General features: G+C 43.6%; 1 pseudogene; it reads right to left on the bottom strand.

Moving 5' to 3' along the window:
* Positions 1 to 20,749: 20,749 nt before the first annotated feature.
* On the bottom strand, positions 20,750 to 21,395 carry LOC100941861 (annotated as a pseudogene).
* Between the last annotated feature and the right edge of the window lie 683 nt (positions 21,396 to 22,078).

The raw sequence follows: 22,078 nt of genomic DNA, 5'->3' as shown, positions 1-22,078 counted from the left end.
ATCTCCCTTCTGCCCTGAACATGGAGCTAATAGCATAGCAAAAAAATGAGTAAAAGAACATATTTGGTTTGAGCTTTCCTGAAAGACCTGTGGTGGAGGCTCTCTTAACCTTCAGCACAACCCTCTCTTAAAACTCCAGAATACCCTTAAGTTACATGGTATACTTCTTACTCTCTGTGCCTATCTCCATTTTAAATAAACCTCTGCTGAGTGATAGAACAGGATTGGCTACGTGTTCTCAAAGAGTGTGCCAGTGTGAACTGCAGTTGTTAAAATGTCCTCATAAACAGAATGGGATTTAGGGAGCCATTCCTTGCACGTTTTCGTTTGTAGCAGAACTGTTCTCCATTGAAGCCTTGGAGGGCGTCTCTTCCTACCTGTCCTTGGAGCCCTGTGGACATGAGGAGAATTATTACCTGTCCTTGCCAGTCTGCCCTCAGCTTACAGGTCACTATTGGGATAGACCGCAGTACTTTGTTTAGGATCAAACGGCAAATAATTCTTTTTGATTTACTAATCATTAACACAAACACACTAAAAGAACATATTTGGAAAGCCTTGGCCACCTCCATAGTACCATTGTGGACACAGAAATTCCATTAGCTTGTAGACCAATGCATGAACAGCCCTCTAAACGTATGTGACCAACATTTGAAATCACCAAAGTCAAATGCAATGAGTTGGCTTTGGTGTGAGTTTTGGTTTGTATGACTTTATGAATATTTATGGCACTAGTGTTCTCTTTCAAATTTGTTTTAGGCATTTAAAGCTAAACTATGTCAAAGGATTTAAATTTGGAAGGCATGTGGGGTTATGGCTGCAGATAGGCAAAGCTGAGCATTTCTTGAGCTCTGATGGTCTGATCCAGGCAAATAGCATGAGATTCAGGAAGGATTTGGGAGAGGGGAGTTTAAAGGGCAAGATGGGTCTGACCCACCTTGCTAGTTCCAGCTTCAGTTGTTTAAGGCAGATCTCAATCAGCATGGGGTCAAACTTTTTGGCAGAGATGCTTTTAACCATGAGTGTTTAAAAATTAGGCTCTGAGTCCAATCCAAATTCTAATGCCAGCTCTGTCTTTTGACCATCAAATACTCATGTAACTGTAGACAATCCTGTCATTTCCTCATCTACTTATAAGGCTAGTGATGCAAAGATTAGATGATATGTCTGTGAAGTCCTTAGTGCAATGCTGGGAACAAGGTGGTCAATAAGCAGTGAATATTGAAAGTGGTGGTGATGATGACCTGAGCCTCCTGGACAGGCAAGAATGCAAGGCGCTCGGCTAGACTCTCCACATGCTCTTTCTGCCTCGAGGATCACTCCTTGATCATGTCTTCCAGCCTATGCGTTCAAACTGAGGCCTTCCAGAAGTGCAGAGATTATGCCAAAGATTCATTTAGTCAACAGCCCTTGAAAGAGTTGTTCTAAGTGCCAAATGTTACATAGGAATGGGGTTTTAAAAATGACCGAAGAAATGATGCTCACCCCAGAGGTGAGCAAACCACTCCAGTAAAATCTAACAGTAACCGAGTTGTGCATGCAGTACTCCGGAACCCCGGCGACGAATGTCCCTCTGCCTGGGGATTCAGACAGGGGTTCCCAGAGGAAATGCCAGTTTCCACTCCAGCCTCCCAGCAGGCTGAGGGAAAGGCAGTGGAGAGGAAACTAACGGAGCAGGTAGAAGGCGGAGTTGTTTTACTCTGGTGAGTCTCCATATTTAGGGTGCCTGAGAATTCCTGGAAGAACTGTTTATGAAGAAAATTCCTGTGCCACACCTCGTCCCCATAGCAATTCAGTAGTTCCGGGGCGGAGACCAAGAACGTGCGTGTCTAACCACCCAGCCTGGAGATTCTGATGTAGGTGGCCCTCCAGTCCCAGGCAGGCTTTTTACTGATACCAAAAGGCTCCCTTGCAGTCCTGCACAACTGACAGCAAAGCCTGATTTGAACAACCACACAAGATCACTAAGGGGCCAGCAGTACCTTGGCTGTCGGCACCTGGCACCAGGGCAACTTTCGAGGAAGGCTGTGAAGTGGCAGGGAGCAGCAGCTGAGCACGCAGCTTTTCAAGAAGTCCGGGTGCACTGGCTTCCCCAGCTGGTGGGCAGGCGCACCTCTCTCCTCTTCCTCCCTGCTGAATAACGCAGGCAATCATTTCTAGACAAGATGGGCCACTCAGGTCCTCTCCTCCCCAAATGTTCCCTTCCAACAACATTTTTAGGTCGACATTTCTAAAAGGGACCTTTTTCTCCATAAACACCTTTCATAATTAATATTAAGTAGGGGCAGGAACAAATAATTCAAGTGAATGGTTTTGTTGTGTGTGTGTGTTTTTATGTGAGCATATAGGGCTAACTCTTAAACGCTTAGGAAAATCAGCTTCTGCAAATTATCTCTTCTGAAGCTCCCAGCTGTCTTAAGTGCTGACAGTTTTGAAGCACTGGGATGAAAGAAACAAATTCTTTTTCTTTTGTGTAACTAATTACAATTTTGCTTGGCATTTCCTAGCCTGCTTTCCTCTTGAGACATTTGCCAGCATACATTAATTGCACAAATATTTACGGAGTGCTAAAGCACAGAAGGATCTTCTACCAAAAAAGATATGGAATACTTGGAAAAAAGCCTCTTTGACACATATTTGTAGCTGGTTACCCAGAATTAGCATAAACTATTTGCCCCTTAGCCTAAGCAAATGTGTTTAAAGAACATTGTCCCTGGGTTGATTTAGTATTTACTTTGCTGGCAGTGGCTGCTGAAGTCTTTCTTCTAGAGCCTTGTGGTGACACTTTTTTTTTTTTCAGGGTTAAAAATAAGGTTTCTAAGAATATGTATGCATCTTATGGATTGCTGTATTGTCAACACTTTTAATCTCCCAAGCCACCCACACAGAATGGAAAAGGTTTATCCAGTGATTATTTCAAACCCCAGGAGATTGAGAAGTGAACTTGAACAAGCTGGAAAACTTGGAATAGCAAATACATAGGGCTTCCAGTACCCTCTTCTTGTTTTCCTAGCATGTTTAGAAAAAAGGCCCTGATGTTAGACAGCCCTCCTGGGTTCAAATCCCAACTTTGGCACTTTTAAGTTGTATGACCTTGAGGAGTTTCTTAACCTCTCTAAACTATTTTTCCAGATTAGGTATGGTGGCTTAGGCCTATAATCCTAGCACTCTGCGGGGCGGAGGTGGGTGGATTGCTTGAGCTCACCAAGTTCAAGACCAGCCTGAGCAAGAACAAGAACAAGACCCTATCTCTACTAAAAACAGAAAAACTAGCTAAGTGATGTGGTAAGCGCCTATAGTCCCAGCTACTTGGGGGGGGTTGAGGCAAGAGGATCACTTAAGCCCAAGGATTGGAGGTTACTGTGAGCTATGAGGCCACAGCACTCTACCCAGGGTGACAGAGTGAGACTGTCTCAAAAAGAACCCCCAAATTCTGGGGTTTTGTCTTAAAATATAAATAGTTCTACATAAATTCCAATTTATTGGCATCCTGCTTTGGTGAGGCTAATTTTTGTTGGTGAGATGTGTCTGTCAGAAGCCCCTAGCTCTATTTCTCTACACTGTTGCCTGAATCCTTTGCCTTGTCTTAGCTCCCCAAAAGCCCACCTCGCAGGGATGTTGAGAAGAACCAGAGAAATAACGTGTAGAAAAAAAGCTTCGTAAACTCCAAAGAGCGACATCAAGAAAGACGATATCTCCCTTGGTGAGTGTTGTTATGAGCACAGAGTCATCAAACAAAAGGCATGTCTTGGTTAATTTAAGGAGATATATGGAAATTTTCACATTGTCGGGGGAGTTTCTTCCTGAGGGGTGTTCTGAAGACCCCTTGAGAGGGCCTAGCTGGGAGGTTCTCAGCCATGGTGACACCTTGTGATCACTGGGAGAGCTTTGCCGTCTCAACACCCGAGCAGCACCTGGACCACCTAAGTAAGTCAGGAGTCGTGAGGCTAGGACCCAGCAGTCACCATGGCAGAACCTCCCAGGGTGATTCTACTTTCCAGCCAAGCTTATAACCAGTGGTAGAATAGTTGGCAAAGGGTGAGTGGGACCATTTAGAAACCTTGAAGCTTTAGTCGGAGGCAGATTCTAAGAAGGGGAGGACAGAAAACAGAAAATCAAGGGATGAAGGAATTCGTAAAAATAGATATATCCAATCAGCTTTTCTTTTAAAGTGTATTTTAACATAACATAAGTATTAAGAACAAAAGAGGCCATTGTAAAAGCTAGCAAATTTGGGTATGAGCTAAAAATAGTCGTTTAGCTAAGAATAACAGGTAAGAATTTGGCATCATTCATCAACCAGCACTCAACAGCTACATACCCAATGGGGACAATGGTCCCTCTCAGTTGCAAGCACAAAAAGATCCATTTGAGATTGAAAAGGGCTGTGCTGGAGGATTTGCACTTTCAATGGAATCACAGTTGGTTCACAATTTCTCTTCTAACTTGACAGGGCTTGTGGGAGCTGAAGACCAATTTCTCTTTCAGGCACAAAGATGTAAGAGGTGTGGGTGGTTATGTAAAAATGCACCAACCCATGTTCTAAGTAAGCCACAGCTACACTGGAAGTCACCCCCGTCCTTAACTATCCATGACACCTAAAAGAAAGTAACCTTACATGTATATATATTCAATCAACCAACACGGTGGCCATCCTGTATTTGCACACGGACTTTAGGGCCACCCTGTATTTATTACACTGTGCACCAAGCACTGTTCTTGGCACTTGGGATAGAGCAGGGAACAAAATAGTCTGGAGAGGATTTATATTTAAGTGGGGAAAGAAGTTAGTGTAATTCCATAAAGTGAGAAGCGTTATAAGGAAAGATAAATTAGGAGAGGTGAGAAGCTCCAAGACTCAGGGGAGAGAGAAGCAGGTTGAGTGAGGGGAAAGGCTGGGAAGGGCCTCTGGGAGGAGACTGCCTCTGAGCAGAACCAAGTGGAGTGATGGAGTGGGCCAGGAGGATACCTGCAAGAGGAGGGTTCTAGGCAGAGCACACAGCAACCACAAAGGCCCCAAGGCAACCACCCGCTGGGCTGCTTGAGAAACATGAAGAAAGCCATTGCTTCCAGAACCCACAGCAGGATTCTGGAAACAAGGGTGAAAGGCAGGCAGGGCCAGACCAAGCAGGGGTTTCAGCCATTCTAATGACACAGAACCGGAGAGATTGAGCAGGGGATTGATAGGACCCCACGTATTATTGTAAAAGATACTCTAGGGAATGGAGTAATGAGTAGGAGCCGGGCACCCTGGTGGGAGACTATGTCAGGGAGAAGCAGGCCTCAGTGGGGAAGTGGGGCCAGGGGAGTCGGGAAGTCATCAGATTTAGGCTTTACCTTTGTTATTCTTAAACCCCTTTACTGAGGTATGATTGACAGGTCAAAATTTGTACACACTGTACATATGTAAGGTACATGATTCCATGAGTTTGTACACCTATGAAACCATCACCACCATTAAGATTTGGGCTTTATCTTGAAGGCAAAGCCAGTAGGATCTGCAGTGGGAATGTGAGAGAAAAGGCTCAAGGTCCAGGATGACGCCTAGGTTTATGGCCTAAGCAGGTGGATGAAACGGTGCTGTTTCCTAAGACTGGGAACAGGTGGGAGGGTCCTGAGCAGTGAAAATGAAGATTTCTGTTTTACGCAAGCTGTACGTAAGATACCTGCTGGTCCCTGCAGCAAGCTCTTCCATCAACCCACGTAGTATGCATTCTCCCTGGATCAGTTTCCAATGCTGCCGTAGCAAATTTTCACAAATTTGGGGGCTTAAAACAACACAGATGTATTCTCTTTGAGCTATAATGGTCAGAGATTTAAAAATCAAGGTGTTGGCAGGGCTGTTCCTTCTACAGGCTCTGGAAAAGGATACATTCCCTTGCCTTTTCCGATTTCTAGAAGCCATCTCATTCCTTGTTGCCTGCCTCCATCCTCCACCTTCAGAGCCATCCGAACAGTATCTTTCTCCTCTCACCACCCCTTCCCCTTATAAAGACTCTTGTGATTCCATCAGGCCCACCTGGAGAAGCCAGGAGCCTCTTTCCATCTTAAGATTCTTAACTTACAATTGCAGAGTCTCCTTTGCCCTATAAGGTAACTGAGTTCAGAATAGCAACATACTCACCTAAGAAACCAGGTTTCACAAATTTGCAGGTAAAGGTGACAAGAGAGCCTTGCCCAAGGGACACTGCAGCAGGTGCTGGTGGTCGCCACCCACATTCCCTCCTGCTGATGATGTCAGTGTGCTGGCCTGCTCTCCACATGAGTCCACTATGCTATATACACAATAGGCTGGAAGTGCCAATAAATCAACGCTCCCGGCTCGGCACCTATAGCTCAACCGGCTAAGGCGCCAGCCACGTACACCTAAGGTGGCGGGTTCGAATCCCCAGCCCGGACCCGCCAAACAACAATGACGGCTGCAACCAAAAAATAGCCGGGCGTTGTGGCGGGCGCCTGTGGTCCCAGCTACTTGGGAGGCGGAGGCAGGAGACTCGCTTGAGCCCAGGAGTTGGAGGTTGCTGTGAGCTGTGATGCCACGGCACTCTGCCCAGGGGGACAGCTTGAGGCTCTGTCTCAAAAAAAAAAAAAAAAAAAAAAAAATCAACGCTCCCCTGATGATTGGCAGATGTCGGTATATTAATACCCCAACCCTCTCCTCCTTGGATGGAATAACTCAGGGAGCTCTATACCAGTTCCTGGGGCTTCCTAGGAGGGTATAGCTCCTGTTACCCTCACTGGTAACTCACCTGATATCAAATCATCTATCTATCTATCTTCTAGATCGTAAAATAGGGAAAATGTCATTCACACTGCCTCCCTAACCAGGTTCCCATGTGAGCGGAAGGAGGGGCTGTACAAATGTGTTATAAATGGTAAGGTGTAGAATCAATTCAGGCGTTGTTACCACCAGGTGTTACCTGGTCACCACCCCCACACCCTCAAGAGAGAGAGACAAGGTACAGATCTGAGGTCTCCAGTGAAGTTGAAGCAGAACAGAAACATAAATTCAGAAACCTGATTCTTAGTCTGCTGAGATTTAACTCATCCTGATGTTTATTACCAGATTCTCTGATTACCTGATTTTGATTCTAACAAGACCTCTGTTTACTCATATGAAACATGGGCCTGACACTACACAAAGCACTTTGGGGACTTTTCAAACCCCGAGAGAAGCCTAGCCCCTGTCTTTAAGATAGGATTCACGCACAAGCTCACTATAAATTACAGACAAAAGGTCCATTTATTGGACAAACACTTATAAAGGGCTTCTCACATGCAGAACACTATTCTAAGTTCTTTACAAATATCAGCTCATTTAATGTTTATAACTAGCAAGTAGGTTCTATTGAAGGAGCTAAGGAAATTTTCCCCCCAAATGTGATTCTGTGCATAAAGAATATTTCCAACTAAAGGCCATTCATGATCAGGAAGCATTGAAGGAGGCCTTCCCTTTATCTATATAAAAGCTGAGTAACCTGATTGAGAATCCTAGGGGGCTGATGACTTCCTTATTACATGCTAATAGACCTGGCCCCAAGGTCATCTGAAGCCTGTGTCTCCGGTTAATCTACAAATCAATCTGTTTCCATTCATCTACACACACCCTCCCTAGCAAACACCTGCTGCACGCATACTTTGCACATTCTCCCCTGTCCCTTCCAAAAGGCATCTGTAAAGGTCTCTGACCATCACTAAGACTTCGGGTAATCATTCTTGTGGTTTTTAGAAACCAACCTTTCTCTTATTAATCTACCGTAACTGTAAGATGATCTTTCTGCTAACCAACCAAGAGAAAAGGGTGGGTTTCGATGTGATCCCTTCACTATCATCATTCTCATTTTAAAGATGAGGAAACTGAGGTGAAGCATAGCAATGACCCCAAGAAGTCTGGCTCCATGCTTGGAAATACCATACTATATAGAGTGCCTTCATTTTTTTTTTTTTTTAAGTAAGATGACATACAAATTAACTTCACTTTTTTTGTATATATTTGTTTTTATTTGCATTTATTTGTTTTTATTTCAAATTAATATGAAGGTACACATTTTTAGGTTACATTTTTCTCACTTCCAAGGTAAAGTTCAAGTTGTAGAAGAGCCTTTCACCCAGGGGGCTGAACACCCTCCCATTATGCACATTAGGTGAGATCCCCCAATTGCCCCCCTCCTCCCACCTCCTCCAGCCAATCATCCTTTCTCCTGCTCCTTCCCTTCTTCCTCCTCCCACCTCCTCCAACCAATCATCCTTTCTCCTGCTCCTTCCCTTCTCCCTCCTTACCCCTCCCCCTTGCTAGACTATGTTTGTGTTTTATCCTTCATATGGGTATGTAATTGTTTATATATTCGTTTTATATTAGTATTGAGTACACTGGGGTTTTTTTCCATTCTTGAGATACTTTACCAAGAAGAGTGTGTTTCAGCTCCATCCAGGTAAACATAAAAGAGGTAAAGTCTCCATCCTTTCTTATGGCTGAATAAATATGCCACAGTTTGTTAACCCATTCATGGGTTGATTGGTTGCTTCCATGACTTGGCAATTATGAATTGAGCTGCAATAAACATTCCAGTGCAAATGTCTTTGTGGTAAAATGATTTTTGTTCTTCTGGGTGGATGGCTAGAAATGAGATTTTTTTCCTTTATTTTTTATCCTTTCTCTTTCCAAATGCCATCCCCTCATCCTCACCCTTGGGCCAGTTTCCTAATGTTGAAGCCATAGCAGTTTCAATCAAGATGCTTGCTGTCGCCCAGAACAAACAACTTGATGAAAACTGACTTAAACAGTCAAGAGAATTTTAGTTTCTCATAGCGATTGGAAGGTTTATAAGAAGAATGGAATTCTAGCACAGTTTGGTCCAAGTCATCAAGACTGCGGCTCTGGATCTCTGTGGCCTTCGCTTTGCCCTTTCCCTGTGTCATGTCATTAGGAGGCTGGCTTCCCTGGTGGAAGCCGAGTGCTCTCCCGTCGTCCACATGCTGCACCGCCCAGAGGAAGAGAGGAAGTCTCTCACTCAGGTCCCCAGGCACGGATTCTGAGCTTCCCTCTGCCTCCGAACTGTGGCTGTGGCCAACTCTGGAGTCAAGAGTGTGTCCACTAAGAGTCACGTGGGTCCCTGGGGACTTTGGGGAATGGAAGGGAGGAGGACAGTACAGGAAACAGTCGCCCACCCCAGCCTGTAAGACCCAGCTGAGATGCCGCCTCTTCCTGCAGACCTCCCCCCTCTCCTCCTCCTCCCCCTCTGGAAGAGCAGGTCTTTCCCCTGAATTCCCGTGATTCATGCTCCGCATTGCTCTGATGGCACCTGCCACATGGCACTCCTGGATGGTCCCCAGCTTGACCTCTCTAGGCCCCTCCACTCTCTTCTGCCCTGAGGGTCCTCAGCACAGGGACTTTCCTCTAGTTCACCCACTCCAATCAGACTCTTGCTCCACTAAACAATACGTCTTACAGAAGCCATTCTGACCTGCATCCCTCCAGGTCCAGAGGTCAGGTCTTAATCCTCACCTCACTCATCCTCTTGGCAGCGTTTGACGTGGCTGATCCTCCCCCCTCCCCAAATACCTACTTCCACTGCCAGACACCAGACCCTCATCTGCCTGCTCCTTTGTAACCTCCTCTTCTGGCTCCTCCTCATCCTACCTCACCCCAGCTACCCCTGTGCCTTCCATATTGGGCCATGGTTTGGACAGTGGCCTCTTGCCCTTCCTACAACCATTGCCTCTGTGTGATTATAGCTCTCATCAGAATCTGGTGACACCTCTCCCTCCTGTCATCCCAGCAGGTCAGGGGTAGTAAAACCTTCCCACTATTGCTAGACCATGGGTGCAGCACTGGCCCTTGGAGGCTCCCTTAACTTACCCAATGCCTCTGTTGACCATCCCTTTGATCAATAACTATCTTCCACAAAACCTTTGAGCATGGTATTTCCAGCTATTACCCTGATTGACGCACTGATTATTTCTGTACAGATCTATCTGCCATATTAACTTATAAGGTGACAGAAAAAGGCTTATGTTTTATTTTTTTTTAAGTGTTCTACTGTGCCTGTTACACAACTGATAGGAATAGATGCTGAAATAAAATATTTTTTTCCTATTAACTGCCTTCAACTTGAATAGGAGGTAAAAGGGAAGAAAGCATTTTTAAAACATATATAAGCTCTCTCAGGACAAAAAGAAGAATAAAACACACTGCTAAATGGGCTGTGTAATCTGATTTTATGGGCATGGCCCCAAACACTGATATAAAAATTATTACAATAATACAAAAATTATTAACTCTAAGTTTTGCAGTCAGGCCTAAAATCTATCTCTCTACCTCAGTGGTTCTCAACCTTCCTAATGCCATGACCCTTTAATACAGTTCCTGTGGGTCGAGACCCACAGGTTGAGAACCGCTGCTCTCCCTGCTTTCTTTCTCTCGCCAATTCCTTCCCTCCCTACCCCCGTGGATGTCTGTTTTCACAAAGCATTGCCCAACCCAGTAGTCCAAAAGGAAAGGTAAATTCTTTCTCTTTACATTTCCCCAGCAACTTTGTCTTTTAAAATGTGCTCCTTTAAGCCTCAAGTTATTCCTGAGGGTCTTAGATGGACAATAATGGAATATGAACAATCAGGCCTCAGGGTTGGGAGCAGCTGGAAAAATGTCTGTCTTCATCCTTGGTGGAGGAAAAATGGACACAGCATTCACATTCAAAATATCTTATGAATTCAACTCCAATTACTTTTGGTCCACCTTAAATTCAACTAGCCACTGGGCCTCCTAGAAGGCATTCTTTTCTTTTGGGGGGAGGCCAGGCCAACTCCCTGCTCTGCTGTCTTCTCTCTCTCTTTCTCATCTCTTTCCTCCTAGTCTTTTCCCTCTAATATAAAATAAACTTATACTTTTAGATCCTAATCTTGGCCTACACAAATTCTTCTCTCCTACCACACTTTGCACCTACTAAGCCACTGAGCTTTTCCAAACCCGTCAATGGCTAATGACCTGCCTTAGAGGTGACAGTTTACCTCTGAGCTCTTCAATGGACCTGGTTTGATTCACTCAGCAGAACTAGCAAGTTTGGCTGAGTCAAAGGGAGAACAAGCAACTGTAGTAATGGAAAGTGAGGCAGCTGGGACTCCAATATAGCAGGGTAGAAGCAAAGTTTTTATTTAAGGGAAGAATAAGTGTGAAGGGAAGTAGAGATAGGCATAGACTTTTCCAAGAGTAGAAAAGGGTTCCCCTAGCAAGTGAGAGGAGACGCCACAGAAAGGCAACACGCCAGTGTAAGTACTTTCACCCCAATTCTTCCTCCATTTACCTGTATGTTGGTTCTCCTCAGGAACCCTTCAGGCATGCCATCCTCGTTTCACTGGTTGTGGATTACATTAGTTATCACATAAATCCAATTTTCTTTACTCTGTATATTAACTGTTATTTTACTGGTGATGGTATGGTGTCTGTTAATCTCATGATATTTGTAGCAACCATTTGCATTGTTCTGTGATGGGCATCCTTATCTTAGTTTACTGGGGGATCATTCATGGGACAAGGTCATGGGTCCAGGCTAGAAGTTACGTTTTGCAGGAACAGTGCATCCTTGGTTAACTAGGTCATATCCACCCCCAAATACCTTGTTTTGCTGCAGGATCCTTTCTAACTTTCTTGTCCTGAAGGCCCTAATTCTCTCCCACCTCCTTATAGCCCCTTTAACCTCCTTCCATCCCTACACAACCTCCACCTACATTAAGCTGCTCAGCCCCCTGCTCCCTGCAATTGTTATGCTTTCAAGATTACTTGGTTAACCTTGTTTTCTCCAAGCACCACCTTGTGCCCCTCCAGCCAGGTCATACCATTTGCCTTTGATGGTACACCTCACCAGGCCTCCTCCCCAGGAACCCTCCCTCCTCTCCTTTACCTCCTTATTTCCTTTATTCCTCCTTTTCTTTTCCCTCCTTATGCCTCTCTGATTCCATGGTTCAGCATTTTGACCACTATTTCCAGAAGTCCTAAACTCCTTTGTTCTGGGGTCCTTCTGTGGCCTCTCCCCAGTAAAAATGCTAATCTGAAATGAAGAGTCTCTGGCTCCCCCATGTCTTTTCCGAAACCAGGAAAGGCCACTAGAGAAAATCCCACATCTGGCAGAGAAGAACCTTGCCAAATTGATGGTCACCAACCTCAGTAAACTTGCGGTACTTCCAACATTGGGAAATACTTGCAAAGTGAGAAAATGTAACATCAAAGGAAGGAACTCAGAGGATTGGGAAAGGTAAGGATCACCCACAGGTACAGAAGTAAGCAAATTGAAGCAGAGGAACTAGAGCAGCACAGACGAGAACAGGCTAAGAAGAGGACTTAGAAGCAAAGGAAAGAAAGGATTTTAATGGGGCTTGGCTGGCTGCCATTGCCTCTGCTGAGCAAAGTTCTTTGTGTCAGGCCACTCCCTCTGTCTCCAGCCAGCCAAGGAGGGCCACTCCTAGGGTTAGTGGTTATTCCTGTGCAAAGTTTAACCTGCCTCATCTCCTTTTGCAGTGGGCTGACGGAATGGCAGTTTTAGCTAAAAAAAGGACTCGGAGCACAGCAGACATGTTGAAAAAAGGAGTAAGACATAGGAATCTTGAAGTCCTGGAGAAGCTGAAGTGAGAAAATGGAAAGTATAGAAGAAAGGGAGGTCGTAGTTGAAAAGCGAGATACTGGAGTCACACAAAGATGGTTATTCCAAGGTGCAGAGTGTGGCCATGGGAATGGAGCACAAGAGTGAAGTAGAAGTCATGACCATTGGAGAATTAGGGTTAGTTCCCTTGGGGTCTCCCTAGCCAAATCGTGAACTTTCAGAAGACTCCCCTCTTTTCATTTATCTACTTATCCTTAATATGACACATGGAATATAGTAGGCATAGAATAAATAAAGAGTGGGGTAGGCATCTGAGCTGGCTACTGGGGATACACTGGTCAAAAGAAACAGTCATAGTATTAATCCTAATGTATCAGAAACACTTGCAGAGGAAGAAACAAGTATGAATTGAATAATCAGACAAATGAATATAAAATTACAAATAGCAAAATGTGTTCTGAAGTTAGCACTTCACAATAACACTGTGTCATAAGAGAATCTGGCCTTGTATGAGGAAGAGAAGGATCACTGAGAATTGATGTTTGAGTGAGTTCTGAAAGATGAGTCGTAGTTAGCCAGGTGAAGAGACAGGAGGAGAGCAGGCCAAATAGAGGGAACAGCAGGTATAGAGATCAAGGTACCTAGGATGCAGAAGCCAGCAGTGAGCACGTGGTGAGAGGTGATCTCAGAGAGGGAAGCAGGGGCCATTCTCCTCCCCTTGGCTCGCGGAACCCTAATCTTGTTCAAGAGAAATAATCATGATTGGTCCAAGCCAATGACATCTCATTTGCTTTTGGATAATGTCACTTCATTTCCTTGAAGTGACATATTACCAACCCAATCATATGTAACAGAAAGTCTTCTTTGGGCCTCATAGAAAAATTTTCCTCCTCAAAGTGGAGGGCACATAAAGAGCATGTTCATTTCCCCCCAATTCTTCCCTGCTGTGTTGTGAAAACATGATGTTCATGGCAGCCAAATTACAACCATATGGAAAAGCCCAAGAAAGTCAGAGACATCAACTCAGTGTTCTTGGCTCAGCGCCCATAGCACAGGGGTTACAGTGCCAGGCCACATGCCCTGAGGCTGGCGAGTTTAAACCGGGCCCGGGGCAGCTAAATGATGATAACTGAAAAAAAAAAAAAAAAAAAAAGCCTGGTGCCTATAGTCCCAATTACTTGGGAGGCTGAGGAAAGAGAATTGCTTAAGCCTAAGAGTTTGAGGTTGCTGTGAGCTGTGACACCATGGCACTTTACCAAGGGCAACATAGTGAGACTCTCTCAAAAACAAAAAAGAAAGGAAAAAAACCTCAGTGTTCTAACATCAGTTGCCAAATTACCTCTGGAACTGCTTTCCTCCAGACTTCTTGCATAATGTATGATAAATAAATTATAAGCTACTATTGTTGAGTGTCTCTTTTTTACTTGCAGCCCAAAGCAATCCTAAGTCACAATTTCAAAATTCAGTCATGGAATCATATAACGTCATATAAAATACTTTATATTAATAAGTTCCTTTCTCTTTACAACCATAAAACGATTCAGTTCACTACCAAACAAATGATAGAAAATAAATTTCTGTCTGGTATCATATGAACACAATTTAAAATACACCCTTGTTATAAATTTTTCCTGCGTACATCTCTCTCCTCATTTCACTTGCCTGAACTCTTTGTTCCAGAGAAGAGGTACAGTAAGGATGCTTTGATGTGATGTGATTCATGTCACTCCTTTACTGGTGTCATTGACAAGGACATATTTACTATCCATGTGGACAGAGAGCATGGAGCACGCAGTGAGACCACCTGCACGTTGATACATCATTAGCTTGGATTCAAGGCCATATTTATAATCAAAGCTGAATAAGTACTACTTAGAGCTCATTGAGGAAGGGACAAAAAGTCTGGCAACCTACACAATGTCACATAGTCAGTCATTAGCAGAGCAGGCCAGAAGCCCAGGCTATCTGATCATAGTCCAGGACCCATGTGGTGTAGGATATGAAAGAGCACATGCAGGCTTCAGAGTTAGGACAGACAACCCTTTGACTTCTGTCAATCACATCCTAGTTGCATGGTCTTTAGCAAGTTATTTGAACTCTCTAAATTTCAATTTCCTCCTTTTAAAATTAAGAATAATAGTATTTGTACTGCAAGATCGTTGAGATTAAAGGAGATATTCTATATAAAATTAAAATTCCCCATAAATTTTTTTGTGTGTTTTGGTTAAGGGGAAGCAGACCTAAAGAGAACTTTGGTGATAGAGAAGCACAATTAGCCAAGTCATGGACTAACTCATCCTGATCATTCAAATGAGCAGGTGACTGCTCATTGCAACAGGTATATTTGATGGCTACTTGGTTTACATGTCTTTGGAGAAAATTTTTAAAAACTATGCTCATAGTTCCTAGGTATATTTATGTTCCACAAGTTTAGTATTTGGCATCTGGGTCAATTTTTGTTTGCTTTTAAGTTTTTATTTTGCAGGTTGTATCTTCATTGTTATCAATTTTCCTAGGCACTTGTGGAGATATGTAATTAGGTTTCTTCTCCAAAGAGTTTTATAATACTCTTGAGAAAATAAGACAAAAAACCTGGAACAGGGTGTGTTAGATGGGTGAGTGGTAAATAGATAGATGGATAGATGAACAGGTTGGTGATGGACAGTCCATCGTCTGTTTTATAAGTATTCTTTCCAAAGGAACACAAGTCTTCCAATAATTTTTTCCTCTTTGTCTTTTTACTTAGGTCTCTATATTGCAATGAGGGGCTGTTGATACCCTTGTATTTCCCAAGTAAGTGAAATGTAAAGCTACAACTAATATCTGATTAAAGACCAGATGTAAAGATACTAAATACTATTTCCAGAATAGTCAAAAGCTGGCTTAAAGCAACATCCAGGAAATACATTATAAGAAACCATTTCTCATAAATCAAGCAAAACCAGTCCTGTGCAGGAAGTGAAGAATAAATTAATAATATTCGCATGCCTGAAGTCCAGCTAGGTTGGCTAAGTAAAGGCGCCAATAATATCTGTACCGTCCATAGGGTACAAAAGAGAAAAACAGAAATAACACTTGTCAAATGCTAGTGGTGGGTCAGGCACTGTTCTAGATGCTCTTTATCTGTGATGTCTCCCTTAATTTTTAAAAAGACTCTGCAGGATCAGTATTATTCGTCCCAGTCTGCAAAGAAAGAGAACTTAAGGAACTTGCCAAGACCACACGAGCAATATGTGGCAGAACTGGTTTTAGCCCAGTGACCCCAAAGAAGATAATAAAGATTAAAATTCTGTACTTTCAATTCCAAAGGCAAGATAACATTCACCAGCACTTCTTCCTCACCCCCAACAATTTGTAATACGAATGAGACTATTCCTAAGACCCTTTGGTGACCAGACCACCCAGCAGATGTAAAAATGGTCATTGGCTTGGCCTACTTATTGGTAAGAGTTCTTGGGAGGCTATGCAGGAGACCATGTCCAGTACCACCCTGTCGATGTTGATGACAACACTTCTGTTATGGATGAATGAGCAACCCTTCCTGGAAACCACTGGCATGTACAAGTGTGTTTTGTTTCTTCATCCGGTATGGAATCCTACCTAAAACACTGGTAAGATAAAGCATGGGTGGGAAGCAAAGGGATTTTTTTCAATAGCAGTCACTTACAGGAGGTCAAGAGTAGGTTGTGTTGCTCTCAATGAGAGTTATTGTGACTGTGGTCCAAAGTCTGCCAGGAATTATTTATTTCATTATTTATTTGCTTTCAGTTTTTGGTGCTAGACAGCTGGAACACTAAAGGCAGTCCAGTGCCAAACCACAAGAATGAAAACCCAGGACTTCCTCGTGGGTACCAGCTTCCATTTCAATTTGGGGAGAGAGTAAAATCTTCCCAAGAGTAGAAGTTGGGGAAATTCCTGCTGGTTCGGATTGCAGAGAAAGCTTGTGCTTCATCTTCACCCTAGCACCAGAGCTCAGAGAGAGCAGGGGTTAGTTCAGGAGACGCAGGGACAGAGCGCTTTCCTGAACACTGGCCCTATGACCTCCTGGCTTCCAGTAAGTACTGCTTGGTGTGACTGGTTTGGGTTCTCAAGGCTGTGGTGATCTAGAAGATTTTTTAATTAATTATTTTACTAATTAAGGGGGAACGAGTCTTTGTGTTAGATAAGTGCCTTGCATAAAGCTTAAGGCAGGGTGTTTCGTTTGTGTCTGTCACCAGAATAGTGTTCATTACACAACAGGTAAATTTTTAATCCACACCCTCTTCCTCCCCTTCCTTTTTTTGGTTTCTCATGTCCTTTATATCACTCTGTGCCTGTGTGTCCCCATTGTTTGGCTCCCACTTATTAGTGAAAATGCATGGTGTTGGTTTTTCATTCCTGAGATACTTAGGATAATGGTCTCCAGGTCCATCCAAATGACATTATTTCCTTCCTTGTTATGGCATGGTGTATATGTACACCACATTTTCTTCATTGCCTCGTGAATTGATGAGTGCTTAGGTTGATTCCACATCTTCGCAATAGTGAATTGTTCTATGATAAACATTTGAGTGCAAGTTCTTTGGGTAGATACTGGGATTGCTGCATCGAATGGTAGGTCTAAATGTGTTTCTTTGAGGAATCTCCGTACTGCTTTCCATAGTGTTGTACTAATTTGCAGTCCCACCAACAGTATATAAGTGCTCCATTCTCTCTGCGTCCACAGCAGCATCTATTGTTTTTAACTTTTTAGTAACGCCCATTCCGATCAGGGAAAGGTGGTAACTCATTGTGGTTTTAATCTGCATTTCCCTGATGATTAGCATGTGGAGGACTTTCTCATATGTTTATGGGCCATTTGTCTCTCATCTTTCAAAAAACTTCTATTTAGGTCTTCTGCTGGGTTGTTTGTTTTTTCTTGCTGATATGTTTGAGTTCTTTATAGATTCTGGATATCAGTCATTTGTCAGATACACAGTTTGTGAAAGTGTTCTCCCTCTGTAGGTTGTCTATTCACTCTATTGACTATTTCAGTGGCTGTTTAGAAGCTTTTTAATTTAATTAAGTTCCATTTATTTATTTTTGTTGTTGCTGTGTTTGCCTTTGGGGTCTTAGTCATAAGTTCTTTGCCTAAGCCAATGTCTAAAAGAGTTTTTTCCATGTTTTTTCCTAGAATTTTTACGGTTGTGTGCCTTATGAAGTCTTTTATCCATCTTGAATTGATTTATGTATACAGTGAGAAACAGGTATCTTTTTCATTCTTCTGCATGTTGCTATCCAATTTTCCCAGCACCATTTATTGAATAGCACTTCCTTTCCCTGGTGTATATTGTCTGCTTTCTCAAAGATCAGTTGGTTTGGCATAGGTGGTTTTATTTCTCAGTTCTCTATTCTGTTTTACTGGTCGAAGTCTCTACTTTTATACTGATACCACGCTGTCTTGGTTACTAAAGGCTTGTGGTATAATTTGAAGTCAGGTAATGTGATGCCTCCAAATTTGGTATTTTTGCTTCATGATTGCTTTGGCTGTTCAGGCTCTTTTTTGGTTCCTAGTGAAGCTTAGGATTATTTTTTCTAGATCTGTGAAATATGATGTTGGTATTTTGATGGGGGTTGCATTGAATCTGTAAACCACTTTGGACATTTTAATGATTTGATCAATGGCAAAATTGAAAACTGAAATTTTTTCAGAGGAACAATATCACTATTTCGGGCTCTTTCTTGATAAGCTTCTTAAGCTTAGGGAAATAGGGAGGGAAATAGGACCCCCAGTCAGAGGGAAATAGGACCACTTAATAAATCACACCCATCAAATTCCAAATAATGTTACAATGAACAGGTTAGGCCATGATTGTGGGAGATTCTCCTTAATAAGATCAAAGCACTAAACTGGATGGGGTTTTGTTTGTTTGGGGACAGTGAAGAGATATGCATGGAAAGATTTAATTCTTTCTCAGATAGGAGGAAGATCAAAACGGTTAAGATCAACTCTTAAGTTAGAGTCCTGGCTCTGCCTCTTAAAATATGTGCTCAAAGGCAAGGTGTTTAATCTTGCTAATAACTACTTTATTATCTGCAAATGGGTATTGTATGATTTTTTAAATAGCGTAAGCTTTATAGTATTGTTATGAGAATTTGATGAGATTTCATATAGTGTATGTGAACTCATTATATGTTTGTACATATTAATTATATGCATATTGTATAGAACTTCCTGGAATAGATTAAGTACTAGTGAGTTCTAGCCATCAGGAAACAATCATGGAATATCTGAGCTGGAAAGGACTTAGGGATTTTCACTTACCAAGCTCCTCTTGTATACTGAGGGCTCATCAATAGATTATCTCAAGTGTTGCTTGCAGCAGTCCTCAGAGCATGGTGATAGTATGACCTCCATTTTACAGAGGTAGGAACGAAGCACAGAGAGGTACTGCAGTGTCCCCAAGGTCACCGCTCTCATAATTAGTGGAGATAAGATTGAACCCCAGACCCCAGAGTTAATATTCTAAATCACCACACCCCACTGCCTTATCTGTCATCTCATTTTATGGTGGGTGGGGAGAAGAGGCAGAAGTGATCCCCACACGTGACTCAGGACCCATCACAAGCACAAGGATAACCAGAGATGTCCTCCAAGGCAAACTTTGCCATCTGCTGTGCACAGGGAGTATGAATGTGGTTGAGGTGTCCATGAACATCAGTGAGGTGCTGCGTGTGGTGGCGGCAGAGGGTAGTCTCTGACAGGGGACCTAAGGGTGAGTCACTTCAGTCTTCTCTCCAATGCAGGTTTTTTTGTGTTTTTTTTTCTCTCTTCTTCTTCTTCTTTTTTTTTATTGAGACAGTCTTAGTCTGTTGCCCTGAGTACAGTGCTGTGGCATCATAGCTCATAGCAACCTCAGATTCCTAAACTCAAGCAACCCTCCTACCTCAGCCTTCTGAGTATATAGGACTACATACAGGTGTCAGCCCACCTAGTTTTTCTATTTTTAGTAGAGACCAGGCCTCACTGTTGTTCAGGCTGGTCTAGAACTTGTGAGCTCAAGCAATCCACCTGCCTCAGCCTCCTAGAGTGCTAGGATTACAGGTTCCCTGAGTGCTAGGATTAGGCATTAGCCTCCACCCAGTGTTTTTATTTATAAAAAGAGCTATCTCAGAACAGGACAGTTCTGAAACACAAAAGAAATAATGTAGGCAAGTGCAATTTTTAAACTGTATAGGCTTTGAAAATAATTAAATATTTCATCTAGAAAAAAATTATTTGGGAACTTTTGGACAAAAATAGTCCCCAAATCATTTGTAGTGAACCATATTGCTTTAAAATATGTCACCCACAGCTAATCTCTTGGGCACAGTACACTGATCTGATCTTTGAGCACCACTACTCAGGAGGCTAAATGCTGCAGGGGGAGGGGAGTCTCACAGCATGGGTGGGAAGAAATGACTTGTCCCCAGTTCTTGAGTCAGTGAAAACCTTGACGTTGAAAGCACCTCTTGGATCTGATAAAGAATCTCAGGGGTATTGTTTCCTTGTATTGTCCATGACTTTCAGGGAGTGGGCAAGGTTTGAAGTAGGTTATTTTTTTCTTCCTTATACAGAATTGCTCTTCCAGGAAACAAAGGCCTTTGGCCGCAACTGCTTGGCATCTTTCCCAAGCACTACAGTTCCCCGCACGGAGCTGAGTGTGCCAGCTATACCAGGCAAGGGCTAAGGGCAACACTTCTTCAACAGATGCCTTAGGAGGCCCCAGAGAAGTTACAATTGCCTCAGATAATCACTCTTGTTATTATGCATGCCTCAAGAGAAAAAAAACCTTTCCCTAGAGTAGATGTGATTTCACAGTCCAGGAAAGGTCCCCACTAGTCTTCAAAGAGTTGCTATATGCTGTACCAAATGTATACTTTAAGAACTTGTCTTAATCTTAAGACTTTCCTATCTGTTTAAAAATCACCTATAATATATCTACATACACACACACACATATATACACATACACACATATATGTGATTAAAGTATTGCTGTGAGTCATCTCTGCTGGGGAGGAATGAGTGAGTTTATGCTGAAGACCAAGAGAAGGAATGACATGTCAGTTGAATGGCGAGGGACCTCTGCCCCCAACCCATTTTATCTGGAGCTACCCTGGCTCCTCCCTTGTCAGGGCCTTCTATTTTTTTTTTTTTTTCACAGCACTAAATTTTATTAGGGATTTCAATAGGGTCAAGTTTCCAGGAAAGAGGGAGTCCTAGTTAGCACAAAAGCCCACGAAACCTCTTCAGATCTCATAGTGAACCACCGGCTCAGGCTCTTTGGTAGGATCGCCCCCTCACTCCAGGTGTAAATTATTATAAGGATACTGCTTTGGCCCCACAGGCTCGTAGGTGGGGTACATCTCCCCAACTCAGAACATGAAAATCATGAAGGCCACGAAGCCAAAGAGTTGCTTACACATGACATTCCAAGAAACAGGTTTGGGTGACGTGTCCACACGGTTCCTGACATACATGTCTGGGTCCCAGTGTATCGGTTCACCCCAGTTCAACCCAGGTCTGAGTGGTCCCAGTGATACCATGGATCCCTCTCATGCTGTGAGCGGTTAGGGAGTTTGGATAATCACCATACCCCATGCCATCGTCTGGGTAAGGCTCGCAGTCTTCTACACGTATATTCTACTTCTTGGCAGTGGCGGCTTAGGATAGGTCCCCGGGAGCGTATCCTTCGTCATGTGGGAGGCTGTCCGTGCACCTAACGGCCCCATGTTCCGGGCTGCTCTTTGCAGCCATCGTACTCCCAGGACTCTCAGGACCCTGGTCCTGGCCACCGCCATCTTCATCTTCTTCACGGTTCCCCAGGGCCTTCTATCTTTCAAGTCTTACTAACTTAGGAATAAGTTAGCCACCAACATGTCCTGGTTTCAAAGATCTCCCCCACCCTACAACCCTTTCCTTGTGAGAGTCCCCTTCTCTTCCTCTTCCACCCTGTGTTGGTCATTGGGTCACCAGCAGCTGTCCAGAAGAGGACTCAGCCTCTCAGATTCAGCCTCAGCCCCCAGGGTCTGGCAGCCTTGAGGAGGGCCCACTCGGTGCCTGAGGCAGTTGAAGAACAACAGTGGCCTGATCCTAGGTCCTAAGTTTTCCTCTGGAGAAAGTGAGCTTCTGGCATGGAGAGGGTCTTGGGCTTCCTCTCAGCCAGTAGCTGTATTTGTTCCACGGCATTCTGCCCGCTGCCCTGTCCTCATCTCTGTTCTTTCATGCTGCTGTCCTGTCAGAGCCACTTATGAAGCAGGTACAGGGAGGGTGCAAGGAAGGCAACTCCTCAGCCGTCTCTGCGTCGGACACCTCCGCACAGCCTCCACTGCATGAGGGGCTTGGATTCGTCCTCCCTTGGGGGCAGGGAGGAAAATATTAAAGAAAGAATGGGAAGGGGAGACCCCTAACCCTTCTCATCAACGTTAAGTTGCTCAGTGACTCAGTGGCTAATCAAGGAAGCATATGCACTGTCGTCTGGGGA

Source organism: Otolemur garnettii, unplaced genomic scaffold, assembly GCF_000181295.1.
Source record: "Otolemur garnettii isolate 467f Iridium unplaced genomic scaffold, OtoGar3 scaffold00021, whole genome shotgun sequence".
Lineage (NCBI taxonomy): Eukaryota > Metazoa > Chordata > Mammalia > Primates > Galagidae > Otolemur > Otolemur garnettii.
This window is presented reverse-complemented; position numbering and strand designations above follow the sequence as displayed.